At 49.9% G+C, this 20193-nt stretch overlaps 1 pseudogene; it reads left to right on the top strand.

Annotated features, from left to right (window-relative positions):
- Window positions 1-19602: 19602 nt before the first annotated feature.
- On the top strand, window positions 19603-19815 carry LOC138668011 (U2 spliceosomal RNA; annotated as a pseudogene).
- Window positions 19816-20193: the final 378 nt, after the last annotated feature.

Raw genomic sequence — 20193 nt, 5'->3', positions numbered from 1 at the left:
AGCGGGGCGCCGATGTGCATCGGCGGACAGTGGCGTAGGAAGGGGGGTGCGGGGGGGGGGCGGTCCGCCCCGGGCGGCACAATGCAGGGGGCGGCCGGCGCTGCAGAAGAAAAAAAAAAAAAAAAAAGACGCCCCTTTAAATCTTCGGGCGGCGCCGTCCGCCGCCACGACCAGGGCCAGCTCCCCCCACCACCGGACCCCGCCCCCCGCTCTATACTCACCTCTCCTGGTTCCTGCGGCGCCGGCAGCTGCAGCCTCCTCTGACTCTGCGACGTCTCAGAGCAGAGGGCGCGATGACGTCACTACTGTGCGCGCCGCTCTGCCTCTCTGTCCTGAGCGTCGCAGAGCCGGAGAGACGCTGACTGCACCGGACCTACGCTAGGAACGGGAGAGGTGAGGATTTTACTTTTTTTTTTTTTCTTTATGTCTGACTGTCTGGGGCTGGGGCAATGCTGGACACACTGGGGCAGATTGCTGGACACACTGGGGCAGTACTGGAGACCATGGGGCAGAATGCTGGACACACTGGGGCAATACTGGAGACCATGGGGCAGATTGCTGGACACACTGGGGCAGTACTGGAGACCATGGGGCAGAATGCTGGACACACTGGGGCAATACATGAGACCATGGGGCAGATTGCTGGACACACTGGGGCAGTACAGGAGACTATGGGGCAGATTGCTGGACACACTGGGGCAGTACAGGAGACTATGGGGCAGATTGCTGGACACACTGGGGCAATACAGGAGACTATGGGGCAGATTGCTGGACACACTGGGGCAATACTGGAGACCATGGGGCAGATTGCTGGACACACTGGGGCAATACAGGAGACTATGGGGCAGATTGCTGGACACACTGGGGCAATACTGGAGACCATGGGGCAGATTGCTGGACACACTGGGGCAATACAGGAGACCATGTGGCAGAATGCTGGACACACTGGGGCAATACAGGAGACTATGGGGCAGATTGCTGGACACACTGGGGCAATACTGGAGAGCATGGGGCAGATTGCTGGACACACTGGGGCAATACAGGAGACTATGGGGCAGATTGCTGGACACACTGGGGCAATACAGGAGACCATGGGGCAGATTGCTGGACACACTGGGGCAATACATGAGACCATGGGGCAGATTGCTGGACACACTGGGGCAATACATGAGACCATGGGGCAGATTGCTGGACACACTGGGGCAATACAGGAGACTATGGGGCAGATTGCTGGACACACTGGGGCAATACTGGAGACCATGGGGCAGATTGCTGGACACACTGGGGCAATACAGGAGACCATGTGGCAGAATGCTGGACACACTGGGGCAATACAGGAGACTATGGGGCAGATTGCTGGACACACTGAGGCAATACAGGAGACCATGGGGCAGAATGCTGGACACACTGGGGCAATACAGGAGACCATGGGGCAGAATGCTGGACACACTGGGGCAATACTGGAGACCATGGGGCAGAATGCTGGACACACTGAGGCAATACAGGAGACCATGGGGCAGAATGCTGGACACACTGGGGCAATACAGGAGACCATGTGGCAGAATGCTGGACACACTGGGGCAATACAGGAGACCATGGGGCAGATTGCTGGACACACTGGGGCAATACAGGAGACAATGTGGCAGAATGCTGGACACACTGAGGCAATACAGGAGACCATGGGGCAGAATGCTGGACACACTGGGGCAATACAGGAGACCATGGGGCAGAATGCTGGACACACTGGGGAAATACTGGAGACCATGGGGCAGAATGCTGGACACACTGGGGCAATACAGGAGACTATGGGGCAGATTGCTGGACACACTGAATACTGGAGACCATGGGGCAGATTTCAGGACACATTGAGGCAATGCTGGAGACCATGGGGCAGATTGCTGGACATACTGGGGCAGTACAGGAGACTATGGGGCAGATTGCTGGACACACTGGGGCAATACTGGAGACCATGGGGCAGAATGCTGGACACACTGGGGCAATACAGGAGACCATGGGGCAGATTGCTGGACACACTGGGGCAATACAGGAGACAATGTGGCAGAATGCTGGACACACTGGGGCAATACAGGAGACCATGGGGCAGATTGCTGGACACACTGGGGCAATACTGGAGACCATGGGGCAGAATGCTGGACACACTGGGGAAATACTGGAGACCATGGGGCAGAATGCTGGACACACTGGGGCAATACAGGAGACTATGGGGCAGATTGCTGGACACACTGAATACTGGAGACCATGGGGCAGATTTCAGGACACATTGAGGCAATGCTGGAGACCCTGGGCAGACTTCTGGACATACTGGGGCAATACTGGAGACCATGGGGCAGATTGCTGGACACACCGGGGCAATACTGGAGACCATGGGGCAGAATGCTGGACACACTGGGGCAATACAGGAGACCATGGGGCAGATTGCTGGATACACCGGGGCAATACTGGAGACCATGGGGCAGAATGCTGGACACACTGGGGCAATACAGGAGACCATGGGGCAGATTGCTGGACACACTGGGGCAATACTGGAGACCCTGGGGCAGATTTCTGGACACATTGAGGCAATGCTGGAGACCCTGGGGCAGACTTCTGGACACACTGGGGCAATGCTGGACACTGGGGCAGATTGCTGGACACACTGGGGGTAATATGCTGGACACACTGGGGCAATGCTGGACACTGGGGGTAATATGCTGGACACACTGGGGCAGACTGCTGGACACACTGGGGAAAGGCTGGACACTGGGGCAGATTGCTGGACACACTGGGGGCAGTGCTGGACATACTGGGGCAGATTGCTGGACACACTGGGGGTAATATGCTGGACACACTGGGGCAGATTGCTGGACAACATGGGGGTAATATGCTGGACACACTGGGGCAGATTGCTGGACAACATGGGGGTAATATGCTGGACACACTGGGGGCAGGACTTGAGGCATGGGCAGAATGTAGATACGGGGCATGATTGGAGACACGGGGCAGGATTGGATCATGGGGCAGGACGGATACGATGGAGGCTGGTGGGGCAGGATGTGGAGATCATATGGGGTAGAATGGATACTCATGAGGGCAGGATGCGAGAACATATGGCTGGAGCCAGGAATGAGAAACGGGGCCAGGGTGGGGAATATTATTACCATAGGGGCTAATTAAGGGATATTATTACTGCAGTGATGTATTTATTTTATTTTTTGAGTATACTGTTTTAAATGGGGGGGCGGTCCTGTTACTGTGCAGAGTGACACTATATCACCTTTTTTTCTTCATGTGATGTAATGTAGAAGTTGTGAAAAATTAAGTAATGTGTTCTGCAAGCGGAGCTCGAGATAACTGTGTTATTTCCTGCAGAAACGAGTCCTGGCTGGAAGGAATGATGGCGGTCTGTGCTGGCTGAAAGATGAAGGACTTCACCTAGAGACGTCACTGGTGAGTCAGTGTTACCTATACACTGACACTATACACTGTATACTATATAGAGGTCCTGTGTATAATGTCACCAGTGATCTCTGTATTACCTCTACACAGACACTGCATACTAAGTACAGATCTCCTGTGAATACTGGCACTTATGGTGATAGTATTGTGGTTTTTTTTTTATTACTGATCAGTATTGTAGTATTCAGTCACTATGTGGTGGTAATATGTGGTCTGGAAATGGTGTTGTGGTATTTGTCCCTTGTATGTAGTATTATTCGGTCACTATGTGGCCTGGTCATGGTGTGGTGGTATTAAGTCACAGGTGTGGCATGTGGGGGTGACACCATTAGGCCCAGTTTAAGTTCTACAAAACAGGAAAACCGTTTTTGGTAACCTTTGTGTGTATTGAGCCGGGGGGGGGGGGGGGGGGGCGCCAAACTCGGGAACAGCCCCGGGCGGCAAAAGCTCTAGCTACGCCTCTGTCGGCGGAGGACCTCATTCTCTCCTTGGATGCCCGAATGGCATCCTGAGTGCGATCCCAAATGTCCGGTGCCTCCACAGCCCAGTCTGCCACCCTGGAAGACACGGGCATGGGCACAGGTACCTGCGGATGCTGACCATAGTTAAGGAGGAATGGAGTCTGTCCAGTGGAGTCGGCTACAGCGTTGTTCAGAGCAAACTCCGCCCATGATAGCAAAGATGCCCAGTCATCTTGCCTAGCAGAGACAAAATGTCGCAGATATGTGACCAAGGTCTGGTTGGCTCTCTCTACCAACCCATTCGTCTCGGGATGATAGGCAGAAGAGAGATTTTACTCAATCCTGAGAAGATGACAAAGCTCTCTCCAGAACTGAGACGCAAACTGGGGACCCCGGTCACTGACAATTTTGTCCGGCATACCGTGCAGGCGGAAGATATGTTTAATAAACAACGCTGCCAAGGCCCGTGCAGAAGGTAGCCAAGGAAGCGGCACCAAATGCACCATTTTAGAAAAATGGTCGGTGATCACCCAAATGACGGTACAGCCACGTGACTTGGGTAAACCCACCACAAAGTCCATCCCGACCATCTCCCAGGGCCTGTCTGCCACCGGCAGAGTATATAACAATCCAGCTGGCCGTTGTCGGAGAGACTTATTTTTGGCACAGGAGACGCATGCCTGAACATAGTCTCCGACGTCACGAACCATATGTGGCCATCAGTACATTCTCGCCAGCGACTCAGATGTTCTCTTTGCCCCAAAGTGTCCACCCACTCTGGACGAATGAGCCCAAGAGAGAACCTCCGGTCGCAAATTGATGGGAACAAAAGTTTTACCTGGAGGCACAGACTCTAGCGAAACCGGGGCTACGGTTCTCAGACTCTCCGAAGGGACAATAAGCCGAGGCTCCTCTTCCTCCTCCTCAGTTGACACAAGGGAGCGAGAGAGAGCGTCAGCACGAATGTTCTTCTCCCCGGCGAGATAATGGAGATTGAAGTGGAACCGGGAGAAGAACAAGGACCATCTGGCCTGACGAGAATTCAGCCGCTGGGCTGTACGCAAATAGACCAAATTTTTGTGGTCTGTGAAGACTTGGAAGGGAAACCGAGCACCTTCCAAAAGATGTCTCCACTCCGAAAAGGCCAACTTCATTGCTAGCAACTCCCCATCCCCGATGGAGTAATTTCTCTCCGCTGGTATGAAGGTATTTGAGAAAAATAAGCATGGATGCTTCCGACCTTGAGCATCCTTTTGATAGAGGACTGCTCCAGCACCAACGGATGAGGCATCCACCTCCATTAGGAATGGCTTATCCACATCGGGACGATGTAAGATGGGAATGCTAGCAAAATGAGACTTTATAGAAGTGAAGGCCTTGGAGACCTCTTCCGACCACAATTTGGGATTCGCTCCCTTCTTGGTGAGGGATACGAAGGGAGCTACCAAAGTTGAGAAGTGGGGAATGAACTGGCGATAGTAATTTATGAACCCCATAAAACGCTGCACCGCTTTAAGAGAATGGGGTTCTTGCCAGTCCATCACAGCCTGTAGTTTGGCAGGATCCATAGCCAATCCCTGGGCGGAGATGATATAGCCCAGGAAAGGTAAAGACTCCTACTCAAACACACACTTCTCCAACTTTGCATAAAGGGAATTCGCCCGTAAGAGTGCGAAGACTCTGCCAACATCTCTCCGGTGGGAGTCAATATCTGGAGAGAAGGTGAGAATATCATCCAGATAGACTACGACCGAGGTGGAAAGCATATCCCGGAAGATATCGTTGACAAAGTCCTGAAAAACGGCTGGGGCATTACAGAGCCCGAAGGGCATCACCAGATACTCATAGTGCCCATCCCTGGTATTAAAAGCCATTTTCCATTCGTCCCCCTCACGGATGCGAATCAGGTTGTAGGCACCCGCAGATCTAGTTTGGTGAATACCTGTGCTCCCCTTAGCCTGTCAAAGAGCTCAGAAATCAAGGGCAACGGGTACTTATTTTTAATGGTGATGGCATTAAGACCCCTGTAATCAATGCAAGGATGTAATTCCCCGTTCTTCTACTGTACGAAGAAGAATCCCGCCCCTGCAGGAGACACTGACTTCCTAATGAACCCTCTTGCCAAATTCTCCTGAATGTATTGAGACATAGCCTCCGTCTCAGGGAGAGAGAGGGGATATACCCTTCCCCGAGGAGGTTCCGCTCCAGGCAAGAGATCAATAGGACAGTCGTCGGGGCGATGAGGCGGTAAAGTCTCTGCAGCCTTATTAGAGAATACGTCTGCATAACCCCAGTAGCACTTGGGAAGAGAAGAAAGGTCTGCGAGTATCTCGGTAGTAGAAACCTGTACACACTCACTCACACACCTGCCCATACAAGACTCACTCCAACCCAATATTCTCCCTGGGGACCACTCAATATTTGGGGAGTGGAAACGGAGCCACGGTATTCCCAGTAAAATCTCATCCATTCCCTCGGGAAGGACAAGAAGGGAAATAATCTCCTGGTGGTAAGGGGACATGAACAACGAGAATGGAACAGTCTGGTGTGTGATTTGCTGTGGAAGTGTCGACCCATTCACAATTCTAACAGTTACAGGTTTGGCGAGCATAACAAATGGTACAGCGTGGTGCAGAGCAAAAGCAGAGGACATGAAATTTCCCTCTGCTCCTGAATGCACACAAAGCTCAACTGTTAGAGTGGATGAGTCAAAGAGGATTGTCCCTTTAAAGGACAGTTTGGAGGAAAATGCCGCTGTGTCTAGTGAACCTCCCCCTATGGTTACTAGACGCGATCGTTTTCCCGACCACCGTGGACATTTATTGGTGTAATGTCCTAGTTGGTGACAATTTTTACAAACCATGGGTACTCGAGCAGCCTGAGACTTAGGTCCCGCTCGAGAAACCTCCATGGCCTCATGGGAGTCGGACGCCTGAACGGAAGATTCAAGAGGTCTGGCGAAGGTGGGAGCCAGTCTAAACCTCTGCCTACACTGGGTCCGCTCTAACCTCCGCTCGTGAAAACGGAGGTCGATGCAGGTAGGTAGAGAAATAAGCTCCTCCAGTGTTCCAGTGTAGCGGGTATCTCCCTGGTGGCCAAGACGTCCTTCATGTGGTCTGCCAGTCCCTTCCAGAACACCGGAATTAGAACTTTATCCGACCACTCTAACTCTGAGGCTAGAGTCCGGTACTGGACGGCAAACTGGCTGACCACGGACGAGCCCTGAGTAATTGTCAATAACTGGAGCGCGGTATCGTGGGTAATACGGGGTCCCAAAAAGACCTGCTTCAGGGCGTCCAGAAAGAGAGGAGCACTCTGTACCACACGATCATCATGCTCCCAAAGTGGCGTTGCCCACTCCAACGCCCTGCCCAACAAGAGAGATAAAATAAATCCCACTTTCGCCCGTTCCGTAGGGAAACGCACCGCCAGGAGCTCGAGGTGTATGGAGCACTGGCTTACGAATCCGCAACATTGTTTACTGTCACCAGCAAACTTGTCAGGAAGCGGGAGACGGGATATAGTCGGAGCAGGGGTGGCAGCGGACAAACTGGCTGCGGCTACACTTGCAGCCTGAACAGCGACAGCAGTGACATCCACAGCTGAGGTTGAACGCTCTAGAGCCGCCAACCTTCACTCCAGCTGCTGGATGTACCGCTGTAAAAGCTGATTGTCTGCCATTTGCTAGCCAGACCCTGGCGCTAGTGTTCTGTTAGGACTGGTGGAACGCACCAAGTATAAGATGAAATAATATTGGTGCGTTCGCAGTCCGGGGTCCACAGTGCAGGTGAAAAACCTGCTACTAGTAAATGGCAGCGCTATATGGCGGTGGAATCGAACCGTGTAAAGCCACAGGTCCGCAATACTGCACTAATACAGTAAGTGCAAGCAAGGAGTCAGTGAACTCAATCCCAAAACTCAGGGTTGAAGTCCGTACAGACTACTTGCGCACCACACCGCAACTGGGTGTGTTAGGTATAGTAAGAGCACCGAAGTGAGAACTGTGTCGTACTGGCAGACACCACTAAGTACCCGGACGTGGGTTAGGAAGCGCACTACTGGCGCGTGGCGCCGCACTGGCGATCACAGCAATAGACGCTGATTCGTGTGTATCATGTTGAGTGATTAGTCGGGCGCTAGGTAGCAGCCATACTCCGAACAGTCATGCAATAGGGTAGGTGTATTTAATGAACGACTTGCACTCACAACAAACACACGTATACAAATGTACACTAGCGCATGGCCGTGCGGTCATGCAAAGCTTATATAGCTGCAGTATGTTCAGGACCTTCCAATAAAGGACCAATGGGCAGCTGCCACAGAAGTTAGCCCTTTCAGGACCTTCCAGGAGGACAAATGGGAACCACTGCAGCATCTGAGCATGTGACCCTCGATCTCCAATGGGAGATCTCACTCTGGGCATGCTCAGAAGGGAAAAAGCAGGCCTTGGTCCCAAAAGCGTCCGCTCGCTGCTGCCCAGCACTGGCTTTAATGGCAAAAGCTGGAAAAGCAACAGCAAGCCTAAGCACAGAGTGAGACTGAGCCAGATGCAAGGACCGACGTCTCCGCTGAGCAGGTTCCACTGCGGCAGGAAAAGAATGGGAGACCGCAGCAGAAACGGCCCGAGATTCCCCCTGTGCAGAAGCGGGAGCTTGACCCCTAACAGCAATGCAGCGCCTTATGGGGTTCATTAATTATTATCGCCAGTTCATTCCACACTTCTCAACTTTGGTAGCTCCCTTGGTTGCCCTCACCAAGAAGGGGGCAAATCCCGAATTGTGGTCTGAGGAGGTCTCCAAGGCCTTCACTTCTACAGGCTGTGATGGACTGGCAGGAACCCCATTCTCTCAAAGCGGTGCAGCGCTTTATGGGGTTCATTAATTACTATCGCCAGTTCATTCCCCACTTCTCAACTTTGGTTGCTCTCTTGGTTGCCCTCACTAAGAAGGGGGCAAATCCCAAGTTATGGTCGGAAGATGTCTCCAAGGCCTTTCTCTTGATTAAGTCACACTTCGCTAGCGCTCCCATCCTACATCGCCCTGATGTAGATAAGCCATTTATCATGGAGGTGGATGCCTCATCTGTTGGTGCTAAGCAGTCCTCTTCCAAAAGGATGCTCAAGGTCGGAAGCATCCTTGCTTCTTCTTTTCTAAGACCTTCTCACCAGCAGAGAGGAATAATTCCATCGGGGACAGGGAGTTGCTAGCAATGAAGTTGGCTTTCTCGGAGTGGAGCTTGTTTTCCCTTCCAAGTCTTCACAGATCATAAAAATTTGGTGTACCTGCAGACAGCCCAGCGGTTAAATTCTCGCCAGGCCAGATGGTCCTTGTTCTTCTCCCGGTTTCATTTCACCCTCCATTTTCTTTCTGGGGAGAACATTCGGGCCGACGCTCTCTCTCGCTCCGTTGTGTCATCTGTGGAGGAGGAAGAGGAGCCTCGGCTTATTGTCCCCACCGTGAGCTTGAGAACTGTGGCCCTGGTTTCGCTAGAGTCTGTGCCTCCGGGCAAGACTTTTGTAGCATCCAGTTTGCGACCGGAGGTTCTCTCTTGGGCACAATCGTCCAGGGTGGGTGGACATTTTGGTTCCAAAAGGACATCTGAGTTACTGGCGAGGACATACTGGTGGCCGCATATGGCTCGTGATGTCGCAGAATATGTTCGGGCATGTGTCTCTTGCGCCAAGAACAAGTCCCCTCGGCAACGGCCAGCTGGTTTGCTTTACCCTCTGCCGGTGGTGGACAGGGCCTGGGAGATGGTTGGGATGGACTTTGTAGTGGGCTCGTAACTGCACCATTATCTGGGTGATCACCGACCATTTTTTTCACCTACACGGTATGCCAGACAAAATTGTTAGTGACCGGGGTCCCCAGTTTGCGTCTCGATTCTGGAGAGAGCTTTGTTGTCTACTCAGTATTGAGTTGAATATCTCTTCGGCATATCATCCCGAGACGAATGGGTTGGTAGAGAGGGCCAACCAGACCTTGGTCACATATTTACGACATTTTGTTTCTGCCAGGCAGGATGACTGGGCTTCCTTGCTACCGTGGGCAGAGTTTGCGCTTAACAACGCCGTAGCCGACTCCACCAGTCAGACTCCATTCCTCCTAAATTACAGCCAGCATCCGCGTGTTCCTGTGCCCATGCCTGTGTCTTCCGCCGACTCCAGGGTGGCAGACTGGGCTGTGGAGGCACGGGACATTTGGGACCTCACTCAGGATGCCATTCGGGCCTCCAAGGAGAGAATGAGGTCCTCCGCCGATGCTCATCGGCGTCCCGCTCCGACCTTTGCTCCTGGTGACTTAGTGTGGCTCTCCGCCCGTAACATCAGGCTGCGTGTTGAGTCCACTAAGTTTTCGCCTCGCTACTTGGGTCCCATCAAGGTCCACGAACAGGTTAACCCTGTGGTCTACCGTCTGGCCCTTCCTCCACGCTTGGGTATCACCGACGCCTTTCATGTGTCCCTCTTGAAACCCGTATACATGTCCCGGTTTTCCGAGTCATATGCCGGGACATCAGGTTCATCTACGGACGATTACGAGGTGATCGCTATTTTGGGGTGCAAGGTGGTACGTGGCAAAAAATTCTATTTGGTGGATTGGAAGGGTTATGGCCCAGAGGACAGTGTTATGACCTGGTGGTCAGGACAATAATGGACCTGGTGGTTAAGAGCACACGGAATGACCTGATAGTTACTGATAATATAGGACGAGCTCTGGGACGTGGGAACTCTGCTGACCGCAATCCCTAATCCTATCAAACACACTAGAAATAGCCGTGGATTGCTCCTAACGCTCCCTATGCAACTCGGCACAGCCTAAGGAACTAGCTAGCCCTGAAGATAGAAAAATAAAGCCTACCTTGCCTCAGAGAAATTCCCCAAAGGAAAAGGCAGCCCCCCACATATAATGACTGTGAGTAAAGATGAAAATACAAACACAGAGATGAAATAGATTTAGCAAAGTGAGGCCCGACTTACTGAACAGACTGAGGATAGGAAAGGTAGCTTTGCGGTCAGCACAAAAACCTACAAAAAGACCACGCAGAGGGCGCAAAAAGACCCTCCTCACCGACTCACGGTGCGGAGGCGCTCCCTCTGCGTCCCAGAGCTTCCAGCAAGCAAGACAACAATCAAAATAGCAAGCTGGACAGAAAAATAGCAAACCAGAGAAATACAAGCAGGCCCTTAGCTTCTGCTGGGAAGACAGGTCACAAGAACGATTCAGGAGTGAACTAGACCAATACTGGAACATTGACAGGTGGCATGGAGTGGAGTTAAATAGAGGAGCCAGCTAACGAATTAACCTCGCCACCTGTGGAAGGAATCTCAGAAACACCCACAGCCACCCGAGGAAGTCCATGGACAGAACCAGCCGAAGTACCATTCATGACCACTGGAGGGAGCCCGACAACAGAATTCACAACAGGACAGGTCCTGGGAGCCTGCTGAAAACATTCGAGCTCCACAGCTCCTTGCTGCCTTCAGGTGTAGCGAGGTCCAAGGAGGGGGAGGCCCTGGGAGGGGGGGTAATGTTAGGTGTCGAGTTCCTGCCTCTGCACAGCGGGAATCTCAAACCATCTCTGCTGCATTCTCCCATTCTTCTCCAGCCGCAGTGGAGTCTGCTCAGCAGAGACATCATTCCCAGCATCTTGCTCAGTCTCACTCTGTGCATAGGATTACTGCTGCTTTTCCTGCTTCTGCCATTGAAGCCAGTGCTGGGCAGCGGCGAGGAGACGCTTTTGGGACTAAGTCCTGCTTTTTCCCTTCTGAGCATGCCCAGGGTGAGATCTCCCGTTGGAGATCGAGGGTCACATGCTCAGATGCTGCGGCGGTTCCCATTGGCCCTTTATTGGAAGGTCTTGAATGTGCTGCAGCTATATAAGCTTCGCATGACCGCACGGCCATGCGCTAGTGTACATTTGTAAACGTGTGTGTGTTGTGAGTGAAAGTCGTTCTTTAACCCCTTAGTGACAGAGCCAATTTGGTACTTAATGACCGAGCCAATTTTTGCAATTCTGACCACTGTCACTTTATGAGGTTATAACTCTGGAACGCTTCAACGGATCCCGCTGATTCTGAGACTGTTTTTTCGTGACATATTGTACTTCATGTTAGTGGTAACATTTCTTCGATATTACTTGCGATTATTTATGAAAAAAACGGAAATATGGCGAAAATTTTTAAAATTTTGCAATTTTCAAACTTTGTATTTTTATGCCCTTAAATAAGAGAGATATGTCAAGAAAAATAGTTAATAAATAACATTTCCCACATGTCTACTTTACATCAGCACAATTTTGGAAACAAAATTTTTTTTTGTTAGGGAGTTATAAGGGTTAAAAGTTGACCAGCAATTTCTCATTTTTACAACACCATTTTTTTTAGGGACCACATCACATTTGAAGTCATTTTGAGGGGTATATATGATAGAAAATACCCAAGTGTGACACCATTCTAAAAACTGCACCCCTCAAGGTTCTCAAAACCACATTCAGGAAGTTTATTAACCCTTTACGTGCTTCACAGGAACTGAAACAATGTGGAAGGAAAAAATGAACATTTAACTTTTTTTTGCAAACATCTTAATTCAGAACCATTTTTTTTTATTTTCACAAGTGTAAAAACAGAAATGTAACCATAAATTTTGTTATGCAATGTCTCCTGAATACGCCAATACCCCATATGTGGGGGTAAACCACTTTTTGGGCGCACCGCAGAACTTAGAAGTGAAGGAGCGCCGTTTGACTTTTTCAATGCAGAATTGGCTGGAATTGAGATCGGACGCCATGTCACGTTTAGAGAGCCCCTGATGTGCCTAAACAGTGGAAACCCCCCACAAGTGACACCATTTTGGAAACTAGACCCCTTAAGGAACTTATCTAGATGTGTGGTGAGCACTTTGAACCCCCAAGTGCTTCACAGAAGTTTATAACGTAGAGCCGTGAAAATAAAAAAATCGCTTTTGTTTACACAAAAATGATTTTTCGCCCACAAATTCTTATTTTCTCAAGGGTAACAGGAGAAATTAGACCACAAAAGTTGTTGTGCGATTTCTCCTGAATACGTCGATACCCCATATGTGAGGGTAAACCACTGTTTGGGCGCACGGCAGAGATTGGAAGTAAAGTAACGCCGTTTTACTTTTTCAATGTAGAATTGGCTGGAATTGAGATTGGATGCCATGTCGCGTTTGGAGAGCCCCTGATGTGCCTAAACAGTGGAAACCCCCAACAAGTGACCCCATTTTGGAAACTAGACCCCTTAAGGAACTTATCTAGATGTGTGGTGAGCACTTTGAACCCCCATGTGCTTCACAGAAGTTTATAATGTAGAGCCGTGAAAAAAAAATCGCATTTTTTCTACAAAAATGATCTTTTTGCCCACAAATATTTATTTTCACAAGGGTAACAGGAGAAATTAGACCACAAAAATTGTTGTGCAATTTCTCCTGAGTACGCTGATACCCAATATGTGGGGGTAAACCACTGTTAGGGCGCACAGCAGAGCTTGGAAGAGAAGGAGTGCCGTTTTACTTTTTCAATGTAGAATTGGCTGGAATTGAGATTGGACGCCATGTCGCGTTTGGAGAGCCCCTGATGTGCCTAAACAGTGGAAACCCCTCACAAGTGACACCATTTTGGAAACTAGACCCCTTAAGGAACTTATCTAGATGTGTGGTGAGCACTTTGAACCTCCATGTGCTTCACAGAAGTTTATAACGTAGAGCCGTGAAAAAAAAAATCGCATTTTTTCTACAAAAATGATCTTTTTGCCCACAAATTTTTATTTTCACAAGGGTAACAGGATAAATTAGACCACTAAAGTTGTTGTGCAATTTCTCCTGAGTACGTCGATACCCAATATGTGGGGGTAAACCACTGTTTGGGCGCACCGCAGAGCTTGGAAGAGAAAGAGTGCCGTTTTACTTTTTCAATGTAGAATTGGCTGGAATTGAGATCGGACGCCATGTCGCGTTTGGAGAGCCCCTGATGTGCCTAAACAGTAGAAATCCCCCACAAGTGACCCCATTTTGGAAACTAGACCCCCCATGGAACTTATCTAGATGTGTGGTGAGAACTTTGAATGCCTAAGTGCTTCACAGAAGTTTAGAATGCAGAGTCGTGAAAATAAAAAATATTTTTTTTTTCCCACAAAAAAGATATTGTAGCCCCCAAGTTTTTATTTTCACAAGGGTAACAGGAGAAATTGGACTGCAATAGTTGTTGTCCAATTTATCCCGAGTACGCTGATGCACCATATGTGGGGGTAAACCACTGTTTGGGCGCACGGCAGAGCTTGGAAGGGAAGGAGCGCCTTTTTGGAATGCAGACTTTGATAGAATGGTCTATGGGCATTATGTTGCGATTGCAGAGCCCCTGATGTACCTAAACTGTAGTAACCCCCCACAAGTGACACCATTTTGGAAACTAGACCCCCCAAGGAACTTATCTAGATGTGTGGTGAGAACTTTGAATGGCCAAGTGCTTCACAGAAGTTTAGAATGCAGAGTCGTGAAAATAAAAAATATTTTTTTTTTCACAAAAAAGATATTGTAGCCCCCAAGTTTTGATTTTCACAAGGGTAACAGGAGAAATTGGACCACTAATGTTGTTGTCCAATTTATCCTGCGTATGCTGATGCCCCATATGTGGGGATAAACCACTGTTTGGGCGCACGGCAGAGCTCAGAAGGGAAGGAGCGCCGTTTTGGAATGCAGACTTAGATAGAATGGTCTGTGGGCGTTATGTTGCGTTTGCAGAGCTCCTGATGTACCTAAACAGTAGTAACCCCCCACAAGTGACCCCGTTTTGGAAACTAGACCCCCCAAGGAACTTATATAGATGTGTGGTGAGAACTTTGAATGCCCAAGTGCTTCACAGAAATTTATAATGCAGAGTCATAAAAAAAATATATATATATATTTTTCCACAAAAAAGATTTTGTAGCCCCCAAGTTTTTATTTTCACAAGGGTAACAAGAGAAATTGGACCCCAGAAGTTGTTGTCCAATTTATCCCGAGTACGCTGATGCCCCATATGTGGGGGTAACCCACTGTTTGGGCGCACGGCAGAGCTCAGAATGGAGGGAGCCCCATTTGACTTTTTGAGCGCAAAATTGGCTGTCGTGTTTGGAGACCCCCTGATGTAACTAAACAGTGGAAATCCCCCAATTCTAGCTCCAACCCTAACCCCAACACACCCCTAACCCTAATCCCAACCTGATCCATAATCCTAATCACTAACCCTAACCATAATCACAACCCTTACCCCAAAACAACCCTAATGTCAACCCTAACCATAACCCTAATCAAAACCCTAAATCCAACACACCCCTAATCCTAATCTCAACCCTAACCTCAAACCTAACTCTAATCCCAATACACCCCTAATCACAACCCTAACTCTAATCCCAAACCTAACCCTAATGCCAACCTTAACCCTAATACCAACCGTAATCCAAACCCTAACCCTAATCCCAACTCTAACCCTAACTTTAGCCCCAAACCTAGCCCTAACTTTAGCCCCAACCCTAATCCTAGCCCTAAGGCTACTTTCACACTTGCGTCGTTTGGCATCCGCCGCAATCCGTCGTTTTGGACAAGAAACGGATCCTGCAAATGTGCCCGCAGGATGCGTTTTTTGCCCATAGACTTGTATTGCCGACGGATCGTGACGGATGGCCACACGTCGCGTCCGTCGTGCACTGGATCAGTTGTGTTTTGGCGGACCGTCGGCACAAAAAAATGTTCAATGAAACGTTTTTTTGTACATCGCATCCGCCATTTCTGACCGCACATGCGTGGCCGTAACTCCGCGCCCTCCTCCCCAGGACATAGATTGGGCAGCGGATGCGTTGAAAAACTTCAGCCGCTGCCCACGTTGTGCACAATTTTCACAACGTGCGTCGGTATGTCGGGCCGACGCATTGCGACGGCCCCGTACCGACGTAAGTGTGAAAGAAGCCTAACCCTAAATTTAGCCCCAACCCTAACCCTAAATTTAGCCCCAACCCTAACCCTAAATTTAGCCCTAACCCTAGCCCTAACCCTAGCCCTAGCCCTAACCCTAGCCCTAACCCTAGCCCTAACCCTAGCCCTAACCCTAGCCCTAACCCTAACTGTTATGGCTGGTAATTCAGTACCACAATGGACATAGAAGTCAGAGCACATACAGTGATCTAACAATAACCCAAAAACATAGAATGAGCTCTGAGACGTGGGAACTCTGCTGATCGCAATCCCTAATCCTCTCCAACCACACTAGAGGCAGCCGTGGATTGCGCCTAACGCTTCCCATGCAACTCGGCACAGCCTGAGAAACTAGCTAGCCTGAAGACAGAAAATAAGCCCACCTTGCCTCAGAGAAATACCCCAAAGGAAAAGGCAGCCCCCCACACATAATGACTGTGAGTTAAGATGAAAAGACAAACGCAGAGATGAAATAGATCTAGCAATGTGAGGCCCGACTTTCCGAACAGAGCGAGGATAGGAAAGGTAACTTTGCGGTCAACACAAAACCCCACAAACAACCACGCAAAGGGGACAAAAAGACCCTCCGTACCGACTAACGGCACGGAGGTACACCCTCTGCGTCCCAGAGCTTCCAGCAAGCAAGAAAAACCAAATAAACAAGCTGGACAGAAAAAACAGCAAACAAAAATAACACAAGAGCAACTTAGCTATGTAGAGCAGCAGGCCACAGGAACGATCCAGGAGGAAGCAAGTCCAATACTAGAACATTGACTGGAGGCCAGGATCAAAGCACTAGGTGGAGTTAAATAGAGCAGCACCTAACGACTTCACCACATCACCTGAGGAAGGAAACTCAGAAGCCGCAGTACCACTCTCCTCCACCAACGGAAGCTCATAGAGAGAATCAGCCGAAGTACCACTTGTGACCACAGGAGGGAGCTCTGCCACAGAATTCACAACACCTAACCCTAGCCCTAACCCTAGCCCTAACCCTAACCCTAGCTCTAACCCTACCCTAACCCTACCCCTAACCCTACCCCTAACCCTAGCCCTAACCCTACCCCAAACCCTAGCCCTACCCCTAACCCTAGCCCTACCCCTAACCCCAGCCCTAACCCTAACCCTAACCCTAACCCTACCCCTAACCCTACCCCTAACCCTACCCCTAACCCTAATTTTAGCCCCAACTGCTGTTCTCCTGCCGGCCAGCAGATGGAGACAGATGGCGGGCGCACTGCGCATGCTCCCACCATTTTCTTCTGCCGGCGGCCAGGAGGAGCAGCAAGAGGATCCAGGGACACAGGTGAGTATTGTAGGGTCCCCGAATCTCCCTATTTCTCTGTCCTCTGATGTGCGATCACATCAGAGGACAGAGAATTATACTTTACTTTTTTTTTTTTTGCGGTCGCCGGTAAACAGTTAATTACCGCCGGCGATCGCAAAACAGGGGTCGGTAAAACCGACCCCGATCATGCTTTTTGGGGTCTCAGCTACCCCCGGCAGCCGAGACCCCAAAGATTCTCGCGGGGCCGGCCGGCGGGCGCACTGCGCATGCGCCCGCCATTTTTAAGATGGCGGCGCCCACCGGGAGCCACGAGGAGCACCGGGGGAGATAGGTAAGTATTGGGGGGCCACCTGGGACCCCTTTTCTCTGTCCTCCGATGTGCGATCACATCGGAGGACAGAGAAATTAAAAAGAGATCGCTTTTTTTTTTTTTTTGCGATCGCCGGTAAACGGTTAATTACCGGCGATCGCAAATGCGGGGAGGGTAAAAAAAACCCCGAATCATGTTTTCTGGGGTCTCGGCTACCCCCGGCAGCCGAGACCCCGGAGAAAATCCGACTCTGGGGGGCGCTATTTACTTTTTCCACAGTGCCGTTAATTAACGGCGCTGTGGTTTAAGTACCCTTAGCGGCCGCCGTTAAAAGGCGTATCGGCGGTCGCTAAGGGGTTAAAATCCCCTCCCTATTGTATGACTGCTCGCGGAAGGTGGATGATTGCTATCTAGCGCCCGACTTAGCCATCAGCACGTAACACACAATACAGCGTCTAATTGCTGTGACCGCCAGTGCGGCGCCGTGCGCTTTCACAGCGCTTTCCTGACCCAAGTCTGGGTGGTTAGTGGCGTCCACCAGTGCGGCACCGCACGCACTCTCGTGCATCTTTATTATTATTATTTCTGTCACTCTGACACCCCAGTTGCAGTGTCGAGCGCATGAGGTCTATATGAACTCGAATCCTGTGTCTTGGGATCGAGTTCCGAGACTCCTTGCTTGCGCTCTTGGTGCGGTACCGCGGCCCTGTGACGCAACAGGGTTCGCTTCCTTCACACGGGGTGAAGTTAACCCGTGTGTGTATTCAATTTGTACCGCCATATAGTCCGTCATTACTTGGCAGCAGGTTCCATCTCTGCACGGTGGACCCCGGGCTGCGAACGCATCTTACTCTGTCTTATTATTTGGTGCGTTCCGCTAGCCCTAACATTATGTGAATTCTTTTCAGGGTCAAAGTTGCACATTTCAGATGCCAAATGCATTTTGCTAGATTTAACTTGACCGATTGCAACATTTTGGGCGCATTGCATTGATGGCACCTATGCATGTCAAGCATTGTATTGCATTCAATATGAAATCTATCAATCAATCAATCTATCTTTACTGGTTGCAACCGGTGTGTTTGTTACAGTGTTGCAAGTATATCGTCTGCAAAGTTAGGCCCCTTGCTATCAGTACTTAGTGTTTTAATTTAAGTAACCCATGAGTAGTTCTGCCATACATACCACGTTTGTGACCACATAATTTCTTTTGCAAAACATTGTCTCGCTCTTGTGAACCACTGACTTTTAAATTTGGTGTATATGTATTTAAAGAAAGGAAAAATTGTGTCTGTGCTGATCTTGAATACACTGCCTATCTCCACCTGTGTGAGTATTCTAATGCTTTCTAGCAACCAGGTGCGCTGCCTGCATTAGATAGAATCTGCATGCGGAACCCTCACGTGTCACAATGGGCCCTTGGCCATGGTCCGGAACCCTCACGTTTCACAATGGGCCCTTCGCCATGGTCCGGAACCTTCACGTGTCACAATGGGCCCTTGGCCATGGTCTGGAACCTTCACATGTCACAATGGGCCCTTCGCCATGGTCCGGAACCTTCACGTGTCACAATGGGCCCTTGGCCATGGTCCGGAACCTTCATGTGTCACAATGGGCTGGAACCCTCACGTGTCACATTGGGCCCTTAGCCTATAAAAAGCAGTGCGGTGGCAGTCATCTTCAGTCTGCTGCTGGAACAGCGGCGGGCAGCATGGTGATAGGTAGGCAGCAGGGTCTATACCCCGCATCAGGAGAGCTAAGGGAAGACAGCTGCTCGCTTGTTTGTTTTTTGAATTTCCCTCTCGCACTCCTCCTGTCACTCAGTAGTGCACATTGGAACAAAGAGGGGGGAGGGTTACAATAGGTGGAGTTATGCAGATTAAAAACGAATGGCTCACAGCTTGAACAAGCAGCAGATCTGTCATTGTGAAGGCGTCTGGTTTGCTAAAATGTCCTCCTCAGGGCAATCTTTTGCTCCATCTCCCCAAAGGGTATCAGTGCTAGGTCTTGGTGCGGCACAAGTGCGAAACGATTTCTGGTTATTGCTTCTCGGCCTTCTTGCTAGGATGAAGGATCAAAGTCAGGCCTCGGGGCGGCACAAGTACAAAATCATTTCTGGTTGTCGCTTCTTGGCCTTTTGGCTATGATTGTCGCTGCCGCCACCCAAGATCAATTGTAGTATCTGTTCTTATCAGTTTAATATCTGATACGTCTCCTAATTGGAGACCATATAGTAAATGGATTTTTAGAACAGGGAGATGGAAAAAGAGCTTGCTCTGTCCACTCCACGCATTGAGCTGTTATTGCGGTATCTCCGGGAACAGTGCACTCCTTCTCTGATACGGCTTCCAAATACAGATTGAATTGAAATCAGCGCACGTTGTGTTTCAACCCATTATGTGAATTCTTTTCAGGGTCAAAGTTGCACATTTCAGATGCCAAATGCATTTTGCTAGATATATAAATATTTTTTATTTTAATTATTTTTTTAACAGGGATATGGTGTCTGTTGTGAATTCTGTGGCTGAATTCACTCCTGTGGTCACAAGTGGTACTGCAGCTTCTGAGCTTCCTCCCTCAGGTGTTCTGGTGAGCTCGTTAACTGCTTCATTACTTAACTCCGCCTGATGCTGCTATCCTTGCTCCTTGTCAATGTTTCAGTGTTGGATCTGAGCTTCTCCTGATTGTTCCTGTGACCTGCTGCTCTGTATA

The sequence above is a fragment of the Ranitomeya imitator genome, chromosome 2 (assembly GCF_032444005.1).
Source record: "Ranitomeya imitator isolate aRanImi1 chromosome 2, aRanImi1.pri, whole genome shotgun sequence".
Lineage (NCBI taxonomy): Eukaryota > Metazoa > Chordata > Amphibia > Anura > Dendrobatidae > Ranitomeya > Ranitomeya imitator.
This window is presented reverse-complemented; position numbering and strand designations above follow the sequence as displayed.